The sequence below is a fragment of the Hypomesus nipponensis genome, chromosome 7 (genome assembly GCF_054491055.1).
Source record: "Hypomesus nipponensis isolate SF chromosome 7, ASM5449105v1, whole genome shotgun sequence".
Taxonomy (NCBI): domain Eukaryota; kingdom Metazoa; phylum Chordata; class Actinopteri; order Osmeriformes; family Osmeridae; genus Hypomesus; species Hypomesus nipponensis.
Window position 1 is genome coordinate 12,778,938 of NC_140367.1, and position 22,193 is coordinate 12,801,130.

At 38.7% G+C, this 22,193-nt stretch overlaps 1 protein-coding gene across 1 annotated transcript in view; it reads left to right on the plus strand.

Annotated features, from left to right (window-relative positions):
* The first annotated feature begins 10,400 nt into the window (after positions 1–10,400).
* slc38a4 (solute carrier family 38 member 4) overlaps positions 10,401–22,193 on the plus strand; it is a 69,498-nt gene continuing 57,705 nt past the window's right edge. The window contains exon 1 of the mRNA XM_084701173.1: positions 10,401–10,549. The gene's annotated coding sequence lies outside the window, so the exon portion shown is untranslated. The remainder of the gene's footprint in view (positions 10,550–22,193) is intronic.

Genomic DNA, 22,193 nt, shown 5'->3' on the forward strand with positions numbered 1-22,193 from the left:
TCCCCAGTTGATAACTAATAGTAGGCTAGGTCAAATATTGTTATCATTACAAGTTTCCCGTAAATGTATGTTTAAATGAGCAAATGATTAACTTGTAAAATATGATATAATTTGCATACCAGAACGGAAATCAGAACATTGAGGGAAAAACCTTGTTTCATTTTGTCAACATATTAGAGTCCAAAGTTAATAATAATAATAATGCATAAGTATCTTTAAAAGTTTGCTTAAAAGTTAATTGTGTTCTGTACAGTTTTTATGTGTCCTATGGTGTTTCAAGATATATAGGCCCCGTAGCAGCCAATAATGTAATAACTAACGTTAATTTAATAACTACCAATAATGTTTTAACATTTCTGAATCAATAACCTTTTGCCCATCATGTAATGAGTTCTTACATTATCGGCTGGCTATTTCATTATTGGCTGGGTTAATAAAAAAGTATCAACATTTGTATAATTGGAGCCGGTAGTTTAATAATACACTAATAAATCACTGTATGTTTAAGTTGTATTAGTTGTCAAACTTCCATAACACTTGCCCTTACTGTTGCTTCTTCCAAATAGCTGTTCAAAAACCTGACCAATTCTGACACCTGAATCTTAGTCCTAACTACACTACACACACACCACACACACACTCTCTCTTTCTATCTATCTAACTCTCTTTGAATTAAGACAATTTGTTAGTAAATGTATCTCCAGCCTGGACGTCTACTCCTATTATGAGCACACGTTTGCAAACACAAGACAGTTCTCTCTTGAAAATGTGTATTTTATCTTGCAGTACCCATAAGTGACCACTATTGATTGACAAATTATCATCATGTGACTCTGACCTTAGGCTTTTTTCATTTGTTTGCAAACTTATGTTGTCCTGAGGTAATTAGTGATCTATTTTAAACATGTAATGTCCTCAATTTATAGTTTATAGAAGGAAATAATGTGGTTGTAGAATGCTTGGTGCCACATTCCAATCAGTAAACATCAATTCCCTACAAACTCCCTACTACCCACATCTGATTGGACAAGGGGACATGTACCTTTTGCAGTTTTTCAGGACCAGGGTTTGACACTGCAGCACATCAGTAGTGATAAAAAGGATGTGGCTCACTAATTAACCCCATTTCATGTATTTGACAAATATGGAACAATAAGAATTCTGCAAACAATCTTTAACTTGTCGTGTATCATTTGTGTATGTACAGGACATGGACAGAGAGCAATGTCAAATGAGACCTATGATATGATACTCAAGGCACTCAAGGGGCAATGTAATGTCCCTGTAGTATACAGATCAAGGACCCAGTGTCATACTCTTGTTTGACTGTGGCGGAATAGGCAACTTTACAACCTCAGTGAGGATGGCTCAGCAGTTACATTTGCTTACGATTATCAATGAGCTATTGAAATACACTTGATTAAAGATTATATGTTTCATGGAAAGAAACGGTGGTGTTTTTTATTTGAGAGCACAGCATTCAAAGAGGCATAGATTTCATATCATACAACATACGAGTAATTGTCTGTGTTTGTAAAAATGTGTAATCATACTTCATACTTCAGTAGAAGGCAAGCCTGAAGATAAGTCTACAAACAAATAAACTGTCTTAATTCAAAGAGAGAGTGTGTGTGTGTTTTCTCAAGGTTAGGACTAAGATTCAGCAGTCAGGATTGGTCAGGTTTTTGAGAAGCTATATGGAAGGAGCAACAGTAAGGGTAAGTGTTATGGAAGTTTGACACTTAATAAAACTTAACCATGCAGTGATATGAGAGAATTACATTGCCGGCTCCAATTATTAAAATTGTTATACTTTTTTCATTAACCCAGCCTTATAGCCAGCCAATAATGTAAGAACTTATTACATAATGGGCAAAAAGTTATGACGTTATTGGTTCAGAAATGTTAATACATTAAGAATGGAAAATGTATGACATTATTGGCCATTGGTCATTATATTAACGGTAGTGTTGGAGCCATTATACAACTTTGTTTTGTTGTGTTTATATACCACGTTGGTGATGCTAATGAATCTGCAGTTTTTTGTTTGAGCACTGGGTGGAGCATTGCCTTTGGGAAGGCATATAGGTAATTAACAGCTAGGGATACACAGGTGTGTGGCTAGGTGGAAAGAAGCATACAGCCTTTCACCGTGTCAGGTTTGCGTGTCATTGTTTGATTTAAATGCAAAAGAAAATGAATGGAACTAAACCAGAAATGAAATGGACTGTATTCAGTGCCGCTGCTAGCCATTTTGGTGCCCTAATCATAATTCCTTTATGATGCCCCATCCACCAAAAAAAAACGATTGTTTTTGTTATTACCAAACATGTAACTCAATACCAATAACGCAACAGCAGCATCACAATGTAACACCTATTGAGAGGTGGTGGTTCTCTGCTGTGGATCTGTCCCTAAACAGCTGGTCGAGGGTGGTTGATCACGGTTTGGCAGGGACGGACTGGGAGTAAAAATAGGCCCTGGACTTTGATCCAGACCGGCCCACCGGAACCAGCCCCCCATATACGCCACCACAGCTGCCCTGCCAATGCATCCACATTCTGTGTGGCCTTTATTTGAGCGCAAAATAGTTTTTTGAGCTTCATGTAAAATAAACAGCCGTTTTTCAATTGGTAAAACCTTGTCTGGTGAAGGTAATGTCTTTTTGTCTCTTGATTTTTCAGCCCCACCCTTACGTTTCTTAGCCTGGTTTCCCAAAGTATAAACATTTAAAACTGAAAGCATGCAGCCAAGGAGCTTTCCATCTTTATTACTCATTTCAAAACAATTTGATAAATCGAATATGAAAGCATCATAGAATGTAAAGTAAAGTAACAGCTAGTTGGCTTCATACTTGTAAAATGCATAGATAATGTTTAACAGTAAAATCTCCATTTAGCTTGCACCTAACATATTTGAGTGTGCTAACATTAGCAATAATGTCAGCTAGTTCAAGGTGTTTGCATAGGCTAACCATTAAATTAGCAGCACATTTTCCTATTTAATAATGATTAAACATGGACTTACCTTAAAGGGATGCACGGGCATCATCTCGCAGCTTCGTTCTCTTTTTTTTCTGCCCTTGACTCCTGTGGTCTTTTTGAGGCAATTTTCGAAAAGTTGACCTAGCCTACTGTCAAAGTTCGTCAGGCCATTGAGATAGGAAAGGGCACCCATGGCGAGCTTGGGAAGTCATGTGTATTTATTTTATTTATCATAACTTTTTTTTTGCAATTAAATATCTCTTGTTCTGCCTGTTTTGGGATATCTCTTGTGTTCTCCTCAGGTCATTCTGACCCATCAGTCATTGTGACCCACCGTCAGTTGCGACAACTTTACCACATACAAAAATAAAGTGAAGCATTTTCTTTTAACCTTTGGGCTGTTTCAGACCCCCCACATTGCGAAGGTTAAAATAAAATTATTTTTATTTGCTTTTGTATTGGGTAAAATCACTTTTTGGTCACGTGACCCGAAGGCAGCACAAGGGTTAAACATGCCTAAAAGGTGCCTAATATTTCTATACTGAAATAATATCGGCATTATAATTATAGTAATGATGATTTTTCAGTTGTCAATTTTTTGGTGCCCCCTCAGAATGCGTGTAGTGCGCGTTACCCCTGGGACACACTGCCTGCAATCTGTTGCGACACGCCTGGAAGCGCCACCTTTTTTCTTTCGGCGCCCATTTTATCAAATGGGACCGACCACACCGGCTGCGAAGGGCTACGAAGCACCGCGATTGCCTCAATCTTCAGCAATTGTTTCGGCAGCTGGTCTAATTTTTTCGCGAGACGCTTGCGAAATCGGCTGCAGGATAATAAAATACGCCATATTAGTTTATATATTTGTATAAAAAAGCATGTTATTAGGATTTTACTACATTCATTGTAGACTATGGTGAACATTTGCAAAGTTGTAGACTTTTTTAAATATCACTTTGGAGGCCTACGTAGGCTACAATATTCACTCTATATAAAACCTAACTACACAATGTTGGTAACGAACGGCCCTTCCATGTGGTTACCCTGATAAAAACGAATGAAAATAAACAGATTGATCTGTTGATCCAGCATGCCCGTAGTTGTTTTGTTTGTTTGTTTGAGAGAAACGGGTTGTCACGTTTTGCACACAACACACACGCGTACAGACATAGTCTACCGTGAGAGAACCCCCAAGTCGATTTGAAAATCAGTGAGAAATTCAAGGAGATGGACGACATTAAATTATTTCTCGAAGTTGAAAAGCAAAGGGAGTTGTATGACCCCTAGCACCAATTTTACAAGGACAACGTAGAGAAGGCTGTTGGAATAACATGTTTCCCAAATAGAGCCTATGCCATGTTTATGTACCAAGTCAGTGAAAAAGTAAAGCAAAATGTGTGTCTGGTGTGAACAGCTTTTGCTGCCTGGACGCGGCGCTTCGCTGTGCGTCCAGGCACTTCGCAGCCAGTGTGTCCCAGGCGTTATGGGAGCGGCGGCACTGACTATTGCTGGTGCTACGGTGAGCAGGCCATCAAGAAAATAAATGGGTCACAGCACAAATGCAGACAGATTGTTGACATTCATGTCGTTTCCATGATGATATCAATTCGAATCTAGTTTTATTCGGACAATGCTATTCTCTTTCGACTTCCAGGTAACGACCTGGGAGGGAGGGCGGCGGGAACACTCTGTCCTAGTGTTCCCTGTCTCATTGTCTTCACCTGTGTCTCGTTCAGTTCTCGTTTGTTTCATTGTGTCCACCTGTGTCTTGTTTGTTTCTGTGTATTTAGGTTCCTGTTTTGTGTCCTGTCTTTGTTTTGGCATTACCCTTTGTCGTGTGAGTACCCTTCTGTGTTTTGCTGCGGTACGGTGGCACTGCATCCCGGCAAAGACTGGAGCAGCTGAGCTGCCTCTGAAAGTGAAGTTAGTTTCCCCAGGTGAAGTTAAACACGTTTAAGTTCAAGTTAGATTTGTAATATATGCTAAAGATGATTCAGCATCAGCAAAAACTGCGAGTCTATTGCTTTAGCCAGAAGTCAAATTGCCCCCTCGTGATTTTGTAAGGCACTCCCCTTTGATTAGTTTTGATTTTAGTAAAGACAAGAACAGCTTAATATAAAATCTTGTTTGAATCTATAACATTTACTGATGGTTGCTTTTTCGCTGACGTTACGTTACACAATACAGTGCCAGTTGGGAGATTGATCATTTTTATATGATCAGCTAAGCAGTCCTATGAAATCCACTTACACTCACATATCGTTTGTGAAACGTTTTGCTGCAAAGCACAACAACCGTCGCCTGAAGCGTTCCTAAAAAGATGGGTGATCATGGGTCATTTGTAGCCTGGCTCTGCCCTCCTACGTACTTCCGCTCAATTTGGATTTTGCTTCAGTACTAGGTCTGGGAACTAGGCTCTGAAGTCGGTTTTCAGAAACACATTTATTGTAGGTCCAATCAGCGAACAGAGGGAGTGGCTGAGAACGATGACGTTAATGTCGTGCACTTGTTTGAGTAGTTCAGTAATGGCGGCTGAGAAAGATGCGAGCAAAGTTATACTGTGGTTCTGGCAATGCTGCCGAATATCCATAAGTTAAAGCCGGAGCAAGAACATTCCGTGCTGAGTTTTGTAGGTGGTCATGATGTTGTAGCCCTCCTCCCCACGGATTCGGGAAAAGTTACATTTTCCAGCTTCGGCGGCAACTAGCTCCGTTATAGTGGTGGTGAAGGAGTTGGCTAAGACGAACGCTTGCGATTGGTTATGGCAGATCAGAGTGGTAGTTTAAAACTTCAACAGAGGACCCGCCTTCAAGGAAGTTAACGCTTGTCAATGGGGCAATCCCAGACCCTCTTTACAAACGAAATGTACAAGGGTCTGGTTAGGACCAGGCTAGGTCATTTGTGGACTGTAGCGTAATTATACGTTTTTAATTATAAGTACTTGAGTAGGCTATTGTATGCTGTTTTATACTTGTAATCCACTGCATCTTGGACACAATTATTGTAGGCCTACTTTGAATTTTCATTTTGCTTTTTATACTTCTACTTTTTTTTTATGCACAGTTTTGTTTTGTTTGAACAATGGGTTAAAGCCTGGATTGGCCATCGGGAGAATTCCAGGTGGAATTCCAGGTCCGCTCTGCCTTCTCATAAATTGGACCGGCAGATCGCCTGCTTTCTCTGTTTTTTCACACACCGAATAAAAGGACGTGTTAAGTTTGTTAAGTTACTGATAAGTAAGCTAGTAGGCTACAATAGGTTTTAATTCAAATAAGCGCATGATCAGACGGTGCATTAAAAAGTGTAGTTGTCACGCATGCTCTCTTTCTCAAAAAAGTGCATGTACCAGGTTGTTGCCATGGAGACAACCCTAAACGATCATTTATTGTTGTGGGCGGAGTTAGCAAGATTGATGGCCATATTGCAGGTTGAACACAACTGTTGATTAATGGGCACATTAAGCACTCAAGATATGTATATCATTTAAAATGTTTCCAAATGGTGTTACAGACCAGTTTTTGTCGTTTTTGGTGTTAGCATTATTACCGCAATTCGCTGATGATGTCGCGTGGGGGAGACATGGAGGAGACTAGCCTCAGACTAGTACTAGAACTATGGCAACTGACTGCAACTCACCTGGACGCTTCACCAACTCTCCATCATTCTCCTTCGGACCATCTAACTACATAAAACATTTACACAATTTCTGCAGAATGAAACACTTTCTGTTATGTACGGTAGGCAGCTTCTTCCCAAGATATTTACAGATTGTGCAGCTAATTTAATGCTCAACACACGGGGGCTTATTACTTGAAAGAGGAACCAGAGAGGGTACAATTTCTAGGGAAATTGTAGGGTGTGCTTGCTTGCGTCAGTTGCAGATGGGTCTGTTTATTATGAAACAAGCCGAACCCCCTTTGAAACAAGCTATTCTAACAACGTTGTCACCGGCAGTATTTTTCAGATGGAATTGCGATTCAAACAGTACCATATGCTAACTGAAAATATGCCCCCAAACACGTAAATAAGCTTGATATTTATTTAGGAATTCGCTAATTCAAAAGAAGTTTGCTGATAGGGATCATTGTCAGTAAGAAAGTCAAAAGCAACCATTTGGTCTCAGTCTAGAGCCCTGCATGGAGAAGCTGAATTGTCCTAGAGCAAGCTAGCCTAGCTGCTGTTGCTAGCCAAACTCCGGTACAAACGGAATGTACCGGAAATGAAAAACGTTTCTTTTGACAAAGTTTAGCCTGTGGCATTGAAGACAGCGACGCACCACACAAGCTTGAGTTTAAATACATTATTTAATGTGACTTTACTTACTGTACATGCTAGTCTCGAATTGCTTAAATGAATGATGCTGCCAGTACACCATGGCAGTACTTACTGTGCAACAGTCTATCCAGCCTAGCACATCTATGCACGTGGTATCTACTGCGTCATCTCAGTGCTTGGAAATACTGTGACTTGCTGAACAAACAGCTGCAAGACACAGTAAAATGTTATATACTGCTAGCAAACTAACGTTAGCTAGCATCGCTAACGACATTGGCTAACTCAACTTCGGTAGGCTATCCTCAGTATTTGCAAGCTGGCCAGTGCAAGTGCAAGTTTTAACTTGTCCAGTGGGGCAAGTACATTTGTCTTCCACTTGCCCTAAAAAAAAAAAATCCACGTTAGCTCTAGTAGTTGTAGAAGACATCATGCTAGCTATGGGCTAACTTGCCAGTCCCACCTATAAAATCCCCCCAAGATCATCCCTAATTAAATATTTTCCCCGATGTTGTAAACACATTTCCTGTCCCAGGTTTTGATGGTACTAGCAGAGCCAAAATTAGACATTCTCTGGGACTAGCCTAGTGTTTATTTCTAATCAATTTCAATGGTCTCAAAGCAGGCTTTGGTCTGTCGTCTGCCCAACGTGACGTCTTGCAATGCATTGTGGGGAGAAAGAAGAATCATTGCAAAAAGTAGCTACTTTTTCGTATTATATTACGTTTTGTGACACCCAACATCAAATTCAATGGATAACAGTTTAACCCTTGTGTTGTCCTCGGGTCATTCTGACCCATCAGTCATTGTGACCCACCGTTGTTTGCAACAACTTTACCGCATACAAAAACAAAATGAAGCATTTTCTTTTAATCGTTGGGCTGTCTCAGACCCCCCACATTGCGAAGGTGAAAATACAATTATTTTTATTTGCTTTTGTATAGGGTAAAATTGGGTAAACACAACGATGGTTCGTTATGAACCTTTTGGTCATGTGACCCGAAGGCAGCACAAGGGTTAAATAAGTGCTGCCAGTTTAACGCGTTATTAACGGCGTTAACGCAAACCCAAATTAACGGCGTCAATTTTTTTATTGCACGATTAACGCTCTTTTTGACCTAGCAAACTTTGTAGTTTTTTTCACATGCTGTTGCAACAACTACCGACGTTAGAAAAACTACAACACCACACCAAATCTAGCTAGACCGGAAACAAAACAACAGGCACGCCACACACACTTGTTTGGCTTGCGAGCCGGCTAAAGAGTAGTAGCAGAGCCCGTTTACGGATATTAGACATTCTCTGGTAGTAGGCTAACGTTACGTTTTGAGTGGATGGCGAGCGCGAGACGCTGAAATGGATGCCAATAAGTTTCTGAATGGAAATGTTACTTTTAAAAAGTTGCCAAAGGGTTCCATTGACAAGACCAAAGTGATCTGTGTGTTTTGTCGTTGTAAACTGAGCTATCATCACAGCACGTCCAGTCTGAAATACCACTTCATGGCCAAGCACACAGCTGATGCGAATTCTCCGCCCCCTCGTCAAAGCCAGGCGATTGCAATGTTGTTTTCAATAAAAAAAATATATGCACAAAGCAATCCAAACCACTTTTCCAAAAAGAACAAAAAGAAAAAAAGAAATCAAGGGACAAAAAGAAATCAAGGGACATTTCGAGTAGATAAAAATGTGCGATTAATTGTGATTAATCGTGAGTTAACTATGACAATGCGATTAATCGCGATTAAATATTTTAATCGTTTGACAGCACTAGTTTAAATGTTTATTACCAACAACCAAATAGTGCAAATTCGTTGGAAAAATAAACCTGGCATATGGCCTTTGCTCTTTGACGCAAAAATTATAAAATGGATGAGAAAAAGATGCCAGGACGAACTGAAAAAGCCAGGTAAAAAAAGAAAGATCTGTCACTTCATAAATCTAGGTTACTGAAAAGGAATATTTTGGGAAAAATGTTTTCTCGGGAGCCCCAAATCTTTCAGGTAAATATTTGGGTTGTAATTTCCGGAAAATTTAACAATATGATTCCAGTGTAATGTTTATATTACATAAAGCTCCAAAAACCTTTTTGCACTGAAATTAATGCCCAAAATCTTGCTCATGCACTATGCACGCTCGCATTAATTTGAAGTTCCGGTTTCACCTTACATCAAAACCTTGACTAGGTCCTAGGTTCGGGTTAAGCCCCAAATGTTCAACGTATAGCTCGGCCCCTGGTGGGGATGGGCTGGTTCTGGACATTACACTGCAGGGCTGAAAATGGGTCCCACTTTGGCCCTGACTGGGCTTATTCCTGTTGTGAATTAAAAACGCTTGTAGTTTATAAGGACATGATTAAACAATAACTACTGTAGTTTAAAATAATTGTTGTGCTTGTTTTGTTAAAGCCAACCATATATAGGGATTCCCACATACCTTTTACCCATGCCACCCTGCCATGACCTCTTGCCACCCCATGTAAAAATGTCTAGATCCACCACTGACCTAAGCCCACCTAAATCGATCCCGTTTGCTTCGACAACAGAAGTGGAAACAACTAACGTAATCATTTCAAATGATATCTAGTCAATCTGTTAAAATGTTGTGAAGACATAATAGATTTATTCGTATGTTGTTATTTCAAGCCTCCACCTTATTGTTTCGTGCTGTTGGCCGTGTTGGGTCTTTGCTCCACAGCTTCACTCATTGTAAACCAACCAATCAGCGCGCAGCTCATCTTTATATTCATGATCATACAGAAAACCTAGCGGTTTTACAGGGACAAATTCACAGGAAGCATCATAGAACAGAACCCGGGCCATTTTCAGCCCAACCAATGTTACATACACTATTTGGAGACCTTAAGGAACAGTGTGAAATACCCCCCCCCCAAAAAAAGTCAATCACCCCTACAGCAAATTTGTCCCTCCCACTTTTTAATAAGAAAATTATATTTAACTGCATCCTCAGTTAATACAAAAATATATCCCACCCACATCTGAAAACCAACCTAGCCCCAGCGTTGCCCCATACATTAGGTCAATATATTAAACTATAAGCACGTCTTGCTACGCATGTTTATTTTATTTGCTGTCAACTGCATTGCAACGTAGCCAATCGACTCATCACTGCGTTGACACGAGTGTCCTCGTAGTGAAACATGATGCCTTGAGTAGCCATCACATGGTGGAAATTTCCACTAGTCCCTTGGCTGATAAATTGGAAGGATCTCCACTGAACTTCACTTGCACTTCTACTCGCCAACCTTCTATGGTACTACAGAAGAATTTATTTAGGTAAGTCCCCTCTCAGTCTCTAATAATAGTCATTATTTAAATAAAGCCGTGCTTGTTTCCGTATGGGTGGATCGTGTCGTGTACATTACTTAACAGGAAATTCGGAATTATTGAGTAAGCTATAGCTATAGCTATGAAAAATGAAAACTTGCCATCTTTGTAACAAGTCGTCAAAAACAGCTTACAAGCGTGGCATACCTTTTTCTTGAACCGTAAACAACAAGTAAAAAGTAAAAGCAGCCGTATGAGACATTTCCTAGAGGGTGTAACCTGGTAGACACTGATGAGCGCCCACACGCACGCATTGTTTTTTATGTTGTTAAGTATAATTTCCCCCCAAGAAATACAAATTAAATAGTACATATCCGTTGCATTAGGTGTGTATGTTATAAGAATTGGATTTACAATACAACTTTCACTAAAGCTGCTAAGGATTGTTGTCTGCGCCTCTCGCCAATTTTGGTAAAGTACCGCATGTGCAAACACAAAGGACAGAGAACTGCATGTTTCAACACACATATTAGAAGTTTCGGTCTCAGCTTTATCAACTGAAATAAATGAACATGCATACTTATGAAACGGTAACCTATTATGCAGCCTGCCATCAAGTGTTTTTTTTTTTATTATTATTATTTTTTAAAGGGCAGTGCTTTTACAAGACTGAAAGGTATTTTAACTTGAACATTTAGGTTTCGGACAAATGTCACCTACTGACAATCTTCTACTCAATATATTCAAAGGGTCTGCAGAGTTTATATAACTAAATCTGCGATAAACATTTGAATTAGGGTATATTCATTTTTTGGTTAAAAAGGCAGATTCTAAACATCCACCTAATGCGTCTCTGTGGTTCAATGACCGAATGCAGTTCATACAGTTAGAGAAAAGTATTGTAAAGTCATAAAAGACCATAGTGCTCATTTGCTGTCCACATGTTTATGTAACAAAACTTGATTGATCAATAAAACGATTTACTACAAAAAGGCAGATTCAGTCTAATGACTGGTGCTGTAGTATTACATAGGTTTGTATAATCCAAAGGTTTGTGAAATGTCTTCCAACCCATTAATGTTTTTAGATCTATCATGCAGTTCCTTGTAGGCTATCTGAAATTGACTAAAATTATGATGTCAAGTCTAAGAAAAAACAAATTATGCACAATTGACCATTTAACAGCCTTGAACTGAATCAATTGTCTTTCTATCAAATGATCAGGCTGATGGGAAAAGATGTGGAAAACCTTTTTTATGCTGTTTTCTGGATACTACTGATTCACTAGCACTGGGAAATTGGAACATTATGTAGTGGCCATTTCTTGTTTTATTCAAATACCAAATTGTAGCTTGACAGTAGAGAACTGTTCTCTACTGCTGTGCCTCTGTCATGTCAACAATGTGCAGGTGTGTTGGAATGCCGAGCCCATCCCTTATTTGTCTTCACACTTGTCAGCAGGGATCAAACAGTACAATTGAATGCACCTGTATTACCGATCTACTGAAGAAATGAAAGATATGTTAAAGTTTGAGCTGTGTTAGCTTTGTGAGCAGCAAAACAATTTAACTGGACGGTGTCTCTTTCCTGGAATCTTTGCAAATGTAAATCAAATGCCAGTCAGGCTGAAGAGAAGTGCCATGGTCTCAATTATGAGCCTGGAAAATAATCAGAGGAACACACATGTGAGCTTGGGTCTATTTATACATAAAATAGCTTTTATATTTTTAGTTCTCATCATAAAACAACAAGTAGTGCCATCTAATGGCCATTATATTCCCTAGTGCAGCGATTCCCAACCACTGTGCCAAACCGCTCTAGTGTGCCGTGAGAGATCGCCAGGTGTGCCGTGAGAAATGATCCAATTTAACTTAATTAGTCTTAAAAAAAATTATCTGCACATAATATTCCATTGTCAAGTGTCTGTGATATAGTGACTTGCAGAGTAATGTAATATTTATCTGGGTGGAAGCAGGTAGTTTGCCTTTCCTTCTTAGAAAAAACTGTGGGGTGTGCTCCTATATTTTTGTACATCTTCGACTGGTCAGCTCCTGCGATTCCCACACAAATGTAGTAGTTAGCTAGCTCTACTATTTACCGGGGCTAGGTCTGAATCTATGAGCAAAACGGAACACAGCTGCCAGCTGTAGGTATATGCAGGTAGCAACGGTAGTGCTAAGTAAGTGGGCTATTTAGCTGGTCGTCTCGATGACGCCGTATAAGTAGGGCTTGTGAGACTGCTCACCAAAAGAACAATGGGGAAACAAGTATCCTTAACTTTCCTAGACTTTTAGTTACGGTACAAATGCTGAGGGCTCGCTGATATCGCTGTCTTTCTAGAACCCTGTCTTTTATTTTTTTTATTGAAATTACTAGAACCCGTATCTATGCATCGTTACTAACATGTGATGACGTTGTGACGTTAGCACCGACTTCCCTTTGTTCACACAAGGCACTTATTGCCACAAAAACTTAATTCAAGCCTAAACCGTCAAACGGAACATTTGTGCAAATACAAACAACTCAATCGGGACCAGTTTTTTTTTAGGGGTGGGAAAATAAATAATAATAAATATCTATGAGAGATAACAATGGTTGTACTCACGAAGGCTTGAGCACACCCAATTATATATACTGTGTTAGGCTACAGTGTCATTTTGTAACACTTTTGGTCGGTGGTGTGCTGCAAGATTTTTCCAATATAAAAAATGTGCCGTAGCTCTAAAAAGGTCGAAAAACATTGCCCTAGTGTGCAAACAATGCCAATTTTACATCACAAGATAAATGGCTGACTGTTAGTTGTAATACATTGTAAGATCTGGATACAGCCCTTGAAATGTTTAACTAATGCTAGCCTTGAAGCCAAAATCCTTTTCCCTTCTTGATTTGAAGAAATTTGCACAGTGAAAAACTTTTTTTTTTTGAAAAAGATTCTGGCAGCTGGGTTGCCAGAATAATTTTGTATAAATTACAGAAAAATAAGGCTGATAAATTAAAGGTGATTTACTTTAAGAAATACTGATGTTTTAAGTATATGTAAACAGAACAATCCTTTTTTTCTTACAAAAAAAATCCTGTAAAAATTACCTGGTTTACTCTAGGAAATACAGAAGCTGTATGTATATTTAATAAGAACAATCCAGTTTTTCTAACAAAAACATTCTGGCAGGTGGGTTGTCAAAATAATTTTGTACAAATTACAACAACAAAGTCCTGTAAAAATGACATGGTTTACTTTAGGAAATACAGAAGCTGTATGTATAGTTAAACAAAACCATCCTGTTCTTACAGAAAAAATCTGGTGGCTTCGGTTGCCAAAGTATTCTGTGAAGATTACATAACAATTTGAACATCTCCAGTCAAAATCTGAACATGTTAGTATAACTATTTTTTTTACCAGTAAATCCAACATCCCTTTTCTGCTGATTTAGCACAACCACGCTGTTATTTAAAAAAGAATTGTTCAGTAAAAGCATAAACTGTTTTTATTCATTGCAGGCACATTAAACATTTATATTTGATCATTTTATTTAAACTGTGCCACCTTTGACTTTTAACTGGAATGTAAAAAAATATAACCCACTGTAAACAGATTAGGCATCTAAATACTGAAGATCAAGATATGCTGTACTGAAAGACTTGATAAACCATTATAAATACCTTGCCTTTTGCATCTTTTGTTTATCATCCTTAAAGCAGTGAACAAAAACATCTGTAATTTCTCAACATGCAAACAATACAATAGAGAGCATATGATAGATTGATGATCATTTAATTGAAACTGAAAGAGGACAAGTTGTTTTCCTACTGCATTTTCTTTTATAGAAGCAATATAAAAAATGTAGCAATATTTACAAATAAGCTCTTCAAATTGAGATATAGGAATGGAAATCAGAAAATATAAGAAATACAAACTCGTCTGTAATAGCTTTATTTGAAAAAATGCTTATTGATCTTTAGGAACTGAGCATAGAAGCAGAAACAAACATTTAAGCTTGGCATTAAACACAAAAAATCATTTGACATCAAAGTTGATAACGTTGACTTTTAAATGGGGGCCTCCTGCTGTGGGGTTTGTGGGTGTACCTGTGTGGGGTGTGTGCATGTGGGTGTGTGCCCTCGACATACAAACTTAAAACAGTGGCCCTTACCAAAACTGCTATGAATTATCCTGGCCTTAATCTCCTCAAAACTCAGACAGAATATTTCAGAAGCATTTTCTGACAGTATTGTGCACGTGCGTGGGGTTGTATTAGTCAGCCTACATGTCAGTTGTAGTCTTGTTGTCCAATCATAATTGGACAGCTCCTGGATCAGGGTTGGGACTCTTGATAATCTATTAGCGACGTTGTGTATACAAACACAAAAAAATATTAACTTACCACACACAACAATGGTGGGAGTCAAAGGCACTTTGTCCATCTGTACTTCCGCTGCCAGACAGGTGTCCTCGACATAACAGAACACAGCGTTTTTGTTCTCATTAAAGCAGGACAGCAGCAGTAGTAACATCTCTTTGACTTCTTCAGAGCAACCACACAGCTCTCCTCTTATCACTTTCAAGTTTGTGAAAGCCTTTAGGAACCTTTTGTTCTTGTTCACACCAACAGTGTGGAAGTAGTTCAAGACTTGTGTCCCCTTGAGATCCACATTCCGATTTAAAACGTAAAAACGTAAGTCTCTTCTTTTGAGTATATTGTGTATGAGTATTAAACTCTTATGTCTGTGTGTGTATATATGTATATATATATATATATTATTTTTATGAAAGTTACCTTCATACTTTCTAATCGTATGTTATCATTATTACTAATCATACATGATCATTTTTGGTATGATTTCTACATCACTGTGGCCAAGACTTCTTTATTTAGAAAACGCATTGTGTTTCAGCAGAATGACTTGATGCCCGTCATCAATAACATTCGGTAATGTGAAGACATTGCAACCTGGTCCTTTGTTTTGTCACAGGCTACAGATGGTATTCAGGATGATGGTTATCTTTCTGTGTTTCCATCACAAAATAAACAGTGGAATCATTTTGAATTAAAATAATGAGAAGTTCTCAACTCAATCAACTTTTTGACACTTGGAAATTAAGTGCCTTTCATACACTGTTTGTGGAGACACTGTAAAGGTTGGGGTAGAAAGTGCAACTGTCCTTGACTTGTTGAATTTGACTGCAACCCAGCTGAAATATATTCCTTAAACATCTGATGTCCTTCGGATAAAGTTAGGCAGATGTTTTAAAAGTTTTTTTAAATGCCTGCCCATCTTTTAAAATGTCTGTGTTTACTTTTGAAGCGCATCATCCATAATCTAATCAGAGGATCACATTTTAAAATGAGTGCAGGATAGTGCCGTAAGAAATGATGTTTCTATCATTTGTGGTTTTAGTGGACTCAGGAAATAAAGACTTTCTTGATTCCAAATATTCTTGGATATGTGCTACATGTGCTGATGAAATTATTTGCGCACAAACCATATAAACAATATTTTTTACTCTTAGATGCGTGAGTTCTAAATATTTCCGACGCTCCCACCAGAGTAAGTTATTTTAGCCAGCTTTAGTTAGCTTCCGTTACCTAGCAACCTAGCATAATACTCGTAGCAATGCTGCTACCTGCTAGGGTTACTTGTTAGCTTCCTCATTGTACATTTTGAATACATACTATAGTGATTGTCATAGTTTTTCTATCGGAAAATAGTCCGTTGGAATGTTCGAAATCACAAATGTGCCACGCTACTCCTCAACGGGTTAAGGGGAGGTACTACAGGTGAATAGGATCAATAACTAATTAGTTAGAAGTTGATTATGTTGAAATGCACTTGACGAGTGCAAAAAAGAAGAGTTTTTGCCTCTTTTTTGAATATAATACCACATAAAATGACATTGACAAAATATATTTGAAAATCCCTCTGAATATGTCTTAATATTTCAAGGACAAAGCAGTATGTAAAATTGTGTGGCTTTACCTATTATGAGCTAAAAGTTGTCTAGCTTGACACGTGCTAGACGTAATTTTGATAAAATCGCCGTTAAACATTTAGAAGTGTTACAATGCGTTCTCTCTATTGCTCTGTCTTCCCCCCTCACTCATGACAAAAAAGTAAATAGCAATATATGATTTGGCTAGCCATATGCTTGAGAGAATAAGATTGCCAACAATATACAATTCCTTTTAGGTTATTTCTTAACTTGCTGAGACAAATTACAATAAAAGATGGTAACAGATCATGAAAATTATTTGGCAATAATTGTGGCATGTTATGAAAGTTTACTGGTTATAGAACCAAGATACCCAAATTCACAAACTGAAAAAAATCTGGGGTTTTCCCTATAGTACCTGGCCTTAAGCTGGAGCGTTAACTGCTACACCATCTTCTTGGATATTGCACTTTGTCACCCATTAATACAGGAAGCAGCCTTAAGAATTTCCAATTCTGAATGGCTTGACCTTAAAGCTTCGGCACCTCAGAATGTACTGCACATGGCTTTGTGAGAGCATCAGTTCCTTTGTACTTTAACTGCTTGATGAGACAGTTCAAAATTGAATATGTAAGCCAATAATGCTTATTAATAAAATACTTCAAGTACATTGCAACATTATAGGATAAGACACCCTCAAATATGTCATGGCCTAAACAAGGTGGGAGACCAGGCTGACAAACATGAAAAGATTTGAGAGTTTTGAAAACGGAGTTGACTTTTATGCCTTTGATGAATTGACTGTTTGAATACATTCATGCCTAATGCAGCTACAGCATCTGCAAGAGAATGGATGCTGTACACTAAAAGACACACACACATAGGATCAAGATTAAACAATTGCTGCTTGGATGTTGTTAATTTGATTTATTCTTTATATAAGTGTAATATAGTTCATCTAAAATGAAACTGTATTTTGAATGCATGTAAATGTAGAATACATTACTTTTTTAAACTCACAGACTTTATTTATTTCTCCACCAAATATTGATTTCTGAACTCTTCCTAAGAATCACTTATTAGTTTGTGTTGTTTAAAAATTAATTAACTTATTTTCTTTGCATTATTTGAGCTGACAATGAAGTTACTTTTTTTCCATCCATTGTCATTTTCTGCAAATAAATGCAGCAAATGTGGTCAGAAGAATGCATACTAGGCCAGATGGGGAACCAGTGCCATCAGGAGGTTGTTGGTGACCCTGACCAAGGCTGTTTCTGTGCTGTCTCTATGGCCAGGGCGGAAAGCAGACAGAAACTTTTCAAATAGGTTATTGTGTTTGAGGTGATCATGAAGTTGTGCTGCAATTGTTTTTTCCAGAACCTTTGACAGGAAAGGAAGATTGTACAATGGATAACAGTTTAAATGTTTATTACCAACAAGCAAATTGCACAAATTGGTTGGAAAATTAACCCTGAAACATGGCCTTTAACATCACTAATACTGCCTGTTATATTTGGTCATTCCGATTAATTATTTTGTGGGTACTTGAATCTTATTTAACCAAATATAGTCTAGTTTGACTTGCGTACTTTGCCTTTTTTCTGTGTCAAAATCATGTTTGGTATTCTTTGCATTTCTTGCTTTAGTAATATCCTTGCACTAAAGGATTAGTCTTTCCCCACTGAGGTGTTTGAACTTTTTTCTATTAAGAATGGCATTTATTTAAATGATTAGTGGAATATTGGGCTGCATATACAGGGTTTTTCCTGGGTCAAAATGGGTCTTTGGTGCTCAAAATATATATACATATGTATATATATCTTTTTTTTCTCCCCCAACCCCACATATTTTTGTCCTATTTCTGCAAAGCAATAAAGTTAGGCTACTTAAAGACACCTTACACTCAAAGTATGTTCTAAATGGTATAAATGCTGCTAATTAATAATTGACGTAACAACTTATTGTAAATGGTCAGTAGCCTAGCCTATCGATTAAGGTTGGCCACTCTGAAGCATGTACACTGCCTGCTTCATTTGATCTTGATAGGCTAAGCATTCTGCAGCAAACATCAAAAATAAACCCACTTTTTATTAATTAAAACTACTTCAGCATAATAATGCACCTTAAATACAAACCTGAGCAAGGGCAGAAATCGCTACCGAATCAACAGATGTGCAATTTAGCTAGCAGGGGAAGAATACATACAACGAAAATCACCAGTTAACTTGATTTAAACTAGCAAGAACTATAGACTTATACAATAACAGGCTCACATAAACTGACAACATAAGTTATACGACTTACAGTTCTCAAAGACGCACACACGCAATCTCAATATCGGTGTGAAGCGCGTGTCCTTGCAATTCTCCGACATGCACTCTAACAATCACTGCTGATAAGACGGCCAAAAATGTTGTACAGCCTGATTTCTGATAGCCTACTGTGGCGGCAGGAATTTTGCCATAGAGGAAACACTGCACTATATATTATCATTCCAGGTTAAGAATACCAATGGAGGCTGCGTTTGAAATCATAAATCAAACTTGTCAGCATTTTGAGCAGAAATTCTATTTGCATTTCTACAGGTGTATTCGTGCACGTCGGGCTGGCCCTCGCAGCGGAATGACAGTTCAGTGGTCACTCTGTCCATTAGCGCACCTCACAGTTGCGTATTGTTCAGACAAGAAGACACGCTTATCAACTCGATTACTATCAATCAAAACAGAACGAGGGTTCGGCTGTAGCCTGCTTGAAACATACTGTTGAGAACATATTCGTTGACATGCATTGCACGCGTTTTTTTTATTTTCATTGCAGACTTTTTTTTGCCTTTGGCGCTCGGGATTTGTCATTGGCGCTCAGGAAAACGGCTTTGCCGCGCGCCAACATTTTCGCAACATGCGCAAGACTGACTAAGTCGGCTAACTCTCTTGAGGTTTCTATAAACTGACAGGATTGTTGTGGTTAGCCGTAGCATGGGTTAGCAACCCATTCGGTTGAAGGTGGCTAGTTGAAGGTGTTTTCTGTATTATTGCCTGTGGTCTTCAAAACTAATCTTGCTTAGCAAGAAAGCAACAAAGCTACAAAAATGATGATGTCTTGTGACATTAATGTTAAAACTCCATGTCTCAGTTTCATACAGATGGATTAAGCCTTGTCCCAAAGTAAGAGACAAATTCAATGAAAATCTCAGTTGAAAAAGTTGTTTGTCCACGATTAGGCTTAATCCATGTCAAGGAAACTGGGCCCATGTCTATTAATAAACTACAGCTGATTATCACAATTAATTTATTATATCTGTGATTTATTCTGATCTTATCTATTCTGATCAAAGATCTGTTATGGAAATCCACTTCCCATTTGATATGTTGGCAGTTGCACATTTCTTATCAGGGGCATACAATAAATAATTGTATCCCCCACCCCCTCAAGAACAGAGCGTGAGACCCCAGTGTGTAAGAACAGTAGTGTGCCACGCTGGTACGGTAGCAAGCACACTTGCTGAAAGTGACATAAACAAAGCCTATCACATCTTGAGCAATTCTGAGGCAGAACATTTTTACCAATTTACAGTACAGTGTTTCCCACACAACTATTTTGTGGCGGTGCGCCACAGAATCAACACCGGCCGCCACATGTTGCGTTTTGTAATATAATTTATTTTACACTATTTAGGCTAAAACACGCAGTGTATTTGTTAAACTGCATTTCCTTTCCCTGCTCCCCCTCCGTCTCTCGGTCACTCACGCCCAGACACACACACACACACACAAAGTCACAACGTCGGCACACGTTAGCAACGATGCATACATATAGGCCTACCATTCTAGTAAGACAGACAGCTATATCAGCGAGACTTCAGCATTAGTACCATAGCTAAAGGTCAAGGAAAATTGAGGCAACTTTTCGCTAGCTACTTACGGAAAGGGCCGGATTAAGACATTTCGAGGCCTGGGGCTAATTACCAGAATGAGGCCCCTATATCACCCCGACGCACATCAGTCAGTTTAAACATGTGACTCACCATCACCATCATCACATCAGTGATATTAAAAGGCCCGTTTTTGCTCATTCTCAATGCGAACTCATCAATGAGCTCTTCTAAGTCCAGTTGGCGCAGTATGTCTTGCTCTATTGACTAGGGATGCACCCAATCCACGATTTGGTTTCGGCCGAATATTGGGCTTTTTGAGGGGAGTCAGTTTCGGCCAAACCTTTGATTTATTTTTTCACCGAACTCGAACCCTACGCTTGCACTGTTGAAAGTGATGCCGCCATTGTCGAATATTGACTATTTTGTTAACATTTTAAATGCGTTAAGAACACGTTCATCTCAAAGACGAGTTCGTTCAGAATCAGCTACGTAGCAGGTCGACTGACTGATTTCCTACTCATACAGTCCAGTAGCGTCACAGTGCATTTCCCTGTTGAAGCCCACCTTCAATGGGCTGCTTTGAACAGTTTTTTACAGTGCTTCAAAACTATACGGTCATTGGATAAATGCTGCGATTATGTCCCGCCCACGGACGCTCAGCGTCTCTGGGAGTGAATGGAGGAGTAGGCTAGGCTTGGCACCTGCTTGATAATTGGAGGGTCTATCGAACACTATCTCCTTTTGATTGACAGCCATTGAGTACTATAAAAAACCGCCGAAGTTATTTGAGCTCAGTCCTATCGCGGATTTTGGCCCCACTCTCGTGCTTTCTTTGACTGGACATTTTCGCACATTATTTTTGTTTTCACTCGGAATGTTTCTAATGTTATGCGTGGTGCTGTTGACCCACTCGGCATCTGGCAACCTGAGGCCCCCCTGGTCGTGAGGCCCAGGGCTGCAGCCCCTAAAGCCCACTGCCTTAATCCGGCCCTGCCTACGGACATGTCTTAATCGAAGGTTCCCCTTCGTTCTTTTGGTGAGCAGTCTCAGGAGCCCTAGCTACTTACCCGGTGTCATGGAGCCGACCAGCTAAATATTTATTTAGCATATGCAGAAGTTGTTTGTTTGTTGTGGTTGATTTTGTGAAAGTATGAATCATTTTGGATATATTTAATATAATAAAATTCTGTGTAACGTATTAACAAAGGAATAATTTTGCACGCCCTCCCCCCCGGTCTGACATGAGACACAAACCATGACGTTTCCTCCTGTTGTATGTGATTTCATCACTTGTGTTAGCTTATAGTGTACCTACTTTCTATCAGCATTAGGTACATTTCTTGTTACTTGCTAGTTACAGGCTTTAAGGAATAAAATAGCTAAGGTTTGTAGTGTAGCCTTCAGTAATTTACAATACCAATGCATCAATTAAAACTGACAATGCTCTTCAGGAGCATTCTCTTGTTCAGACGGTCGTTTATATTTGAGTTTTTTTGTTATTAATATTATTGTGTTCTGTGTGCCCTTGTAAAAAAAAAAAAAAAAAAAAAAAGAGAGTTGAGTTTTAACATTTTACTTTATTCGTCAGTGCATTCATTTAGATTGATAATCCCGAACAAGAAACGCAGTATAATAATTGACGCTTGTAAAATCAAAGCAGTTTTGTCTGCGCGCTCTTCCATGGTTGCTATAAGCAGCGCACACACAAGTAGGCCTACAGGTGTCGGCTTGCAAGTCAGAATTTAGGTAGGCCAAGGAAACATTGCAAAACTAAAGAAAGTTTCTAAATAATAGGCCAACTGATAATCTTATTTTGACTCAAACATAATAAAAACATGATTCCAATGTAC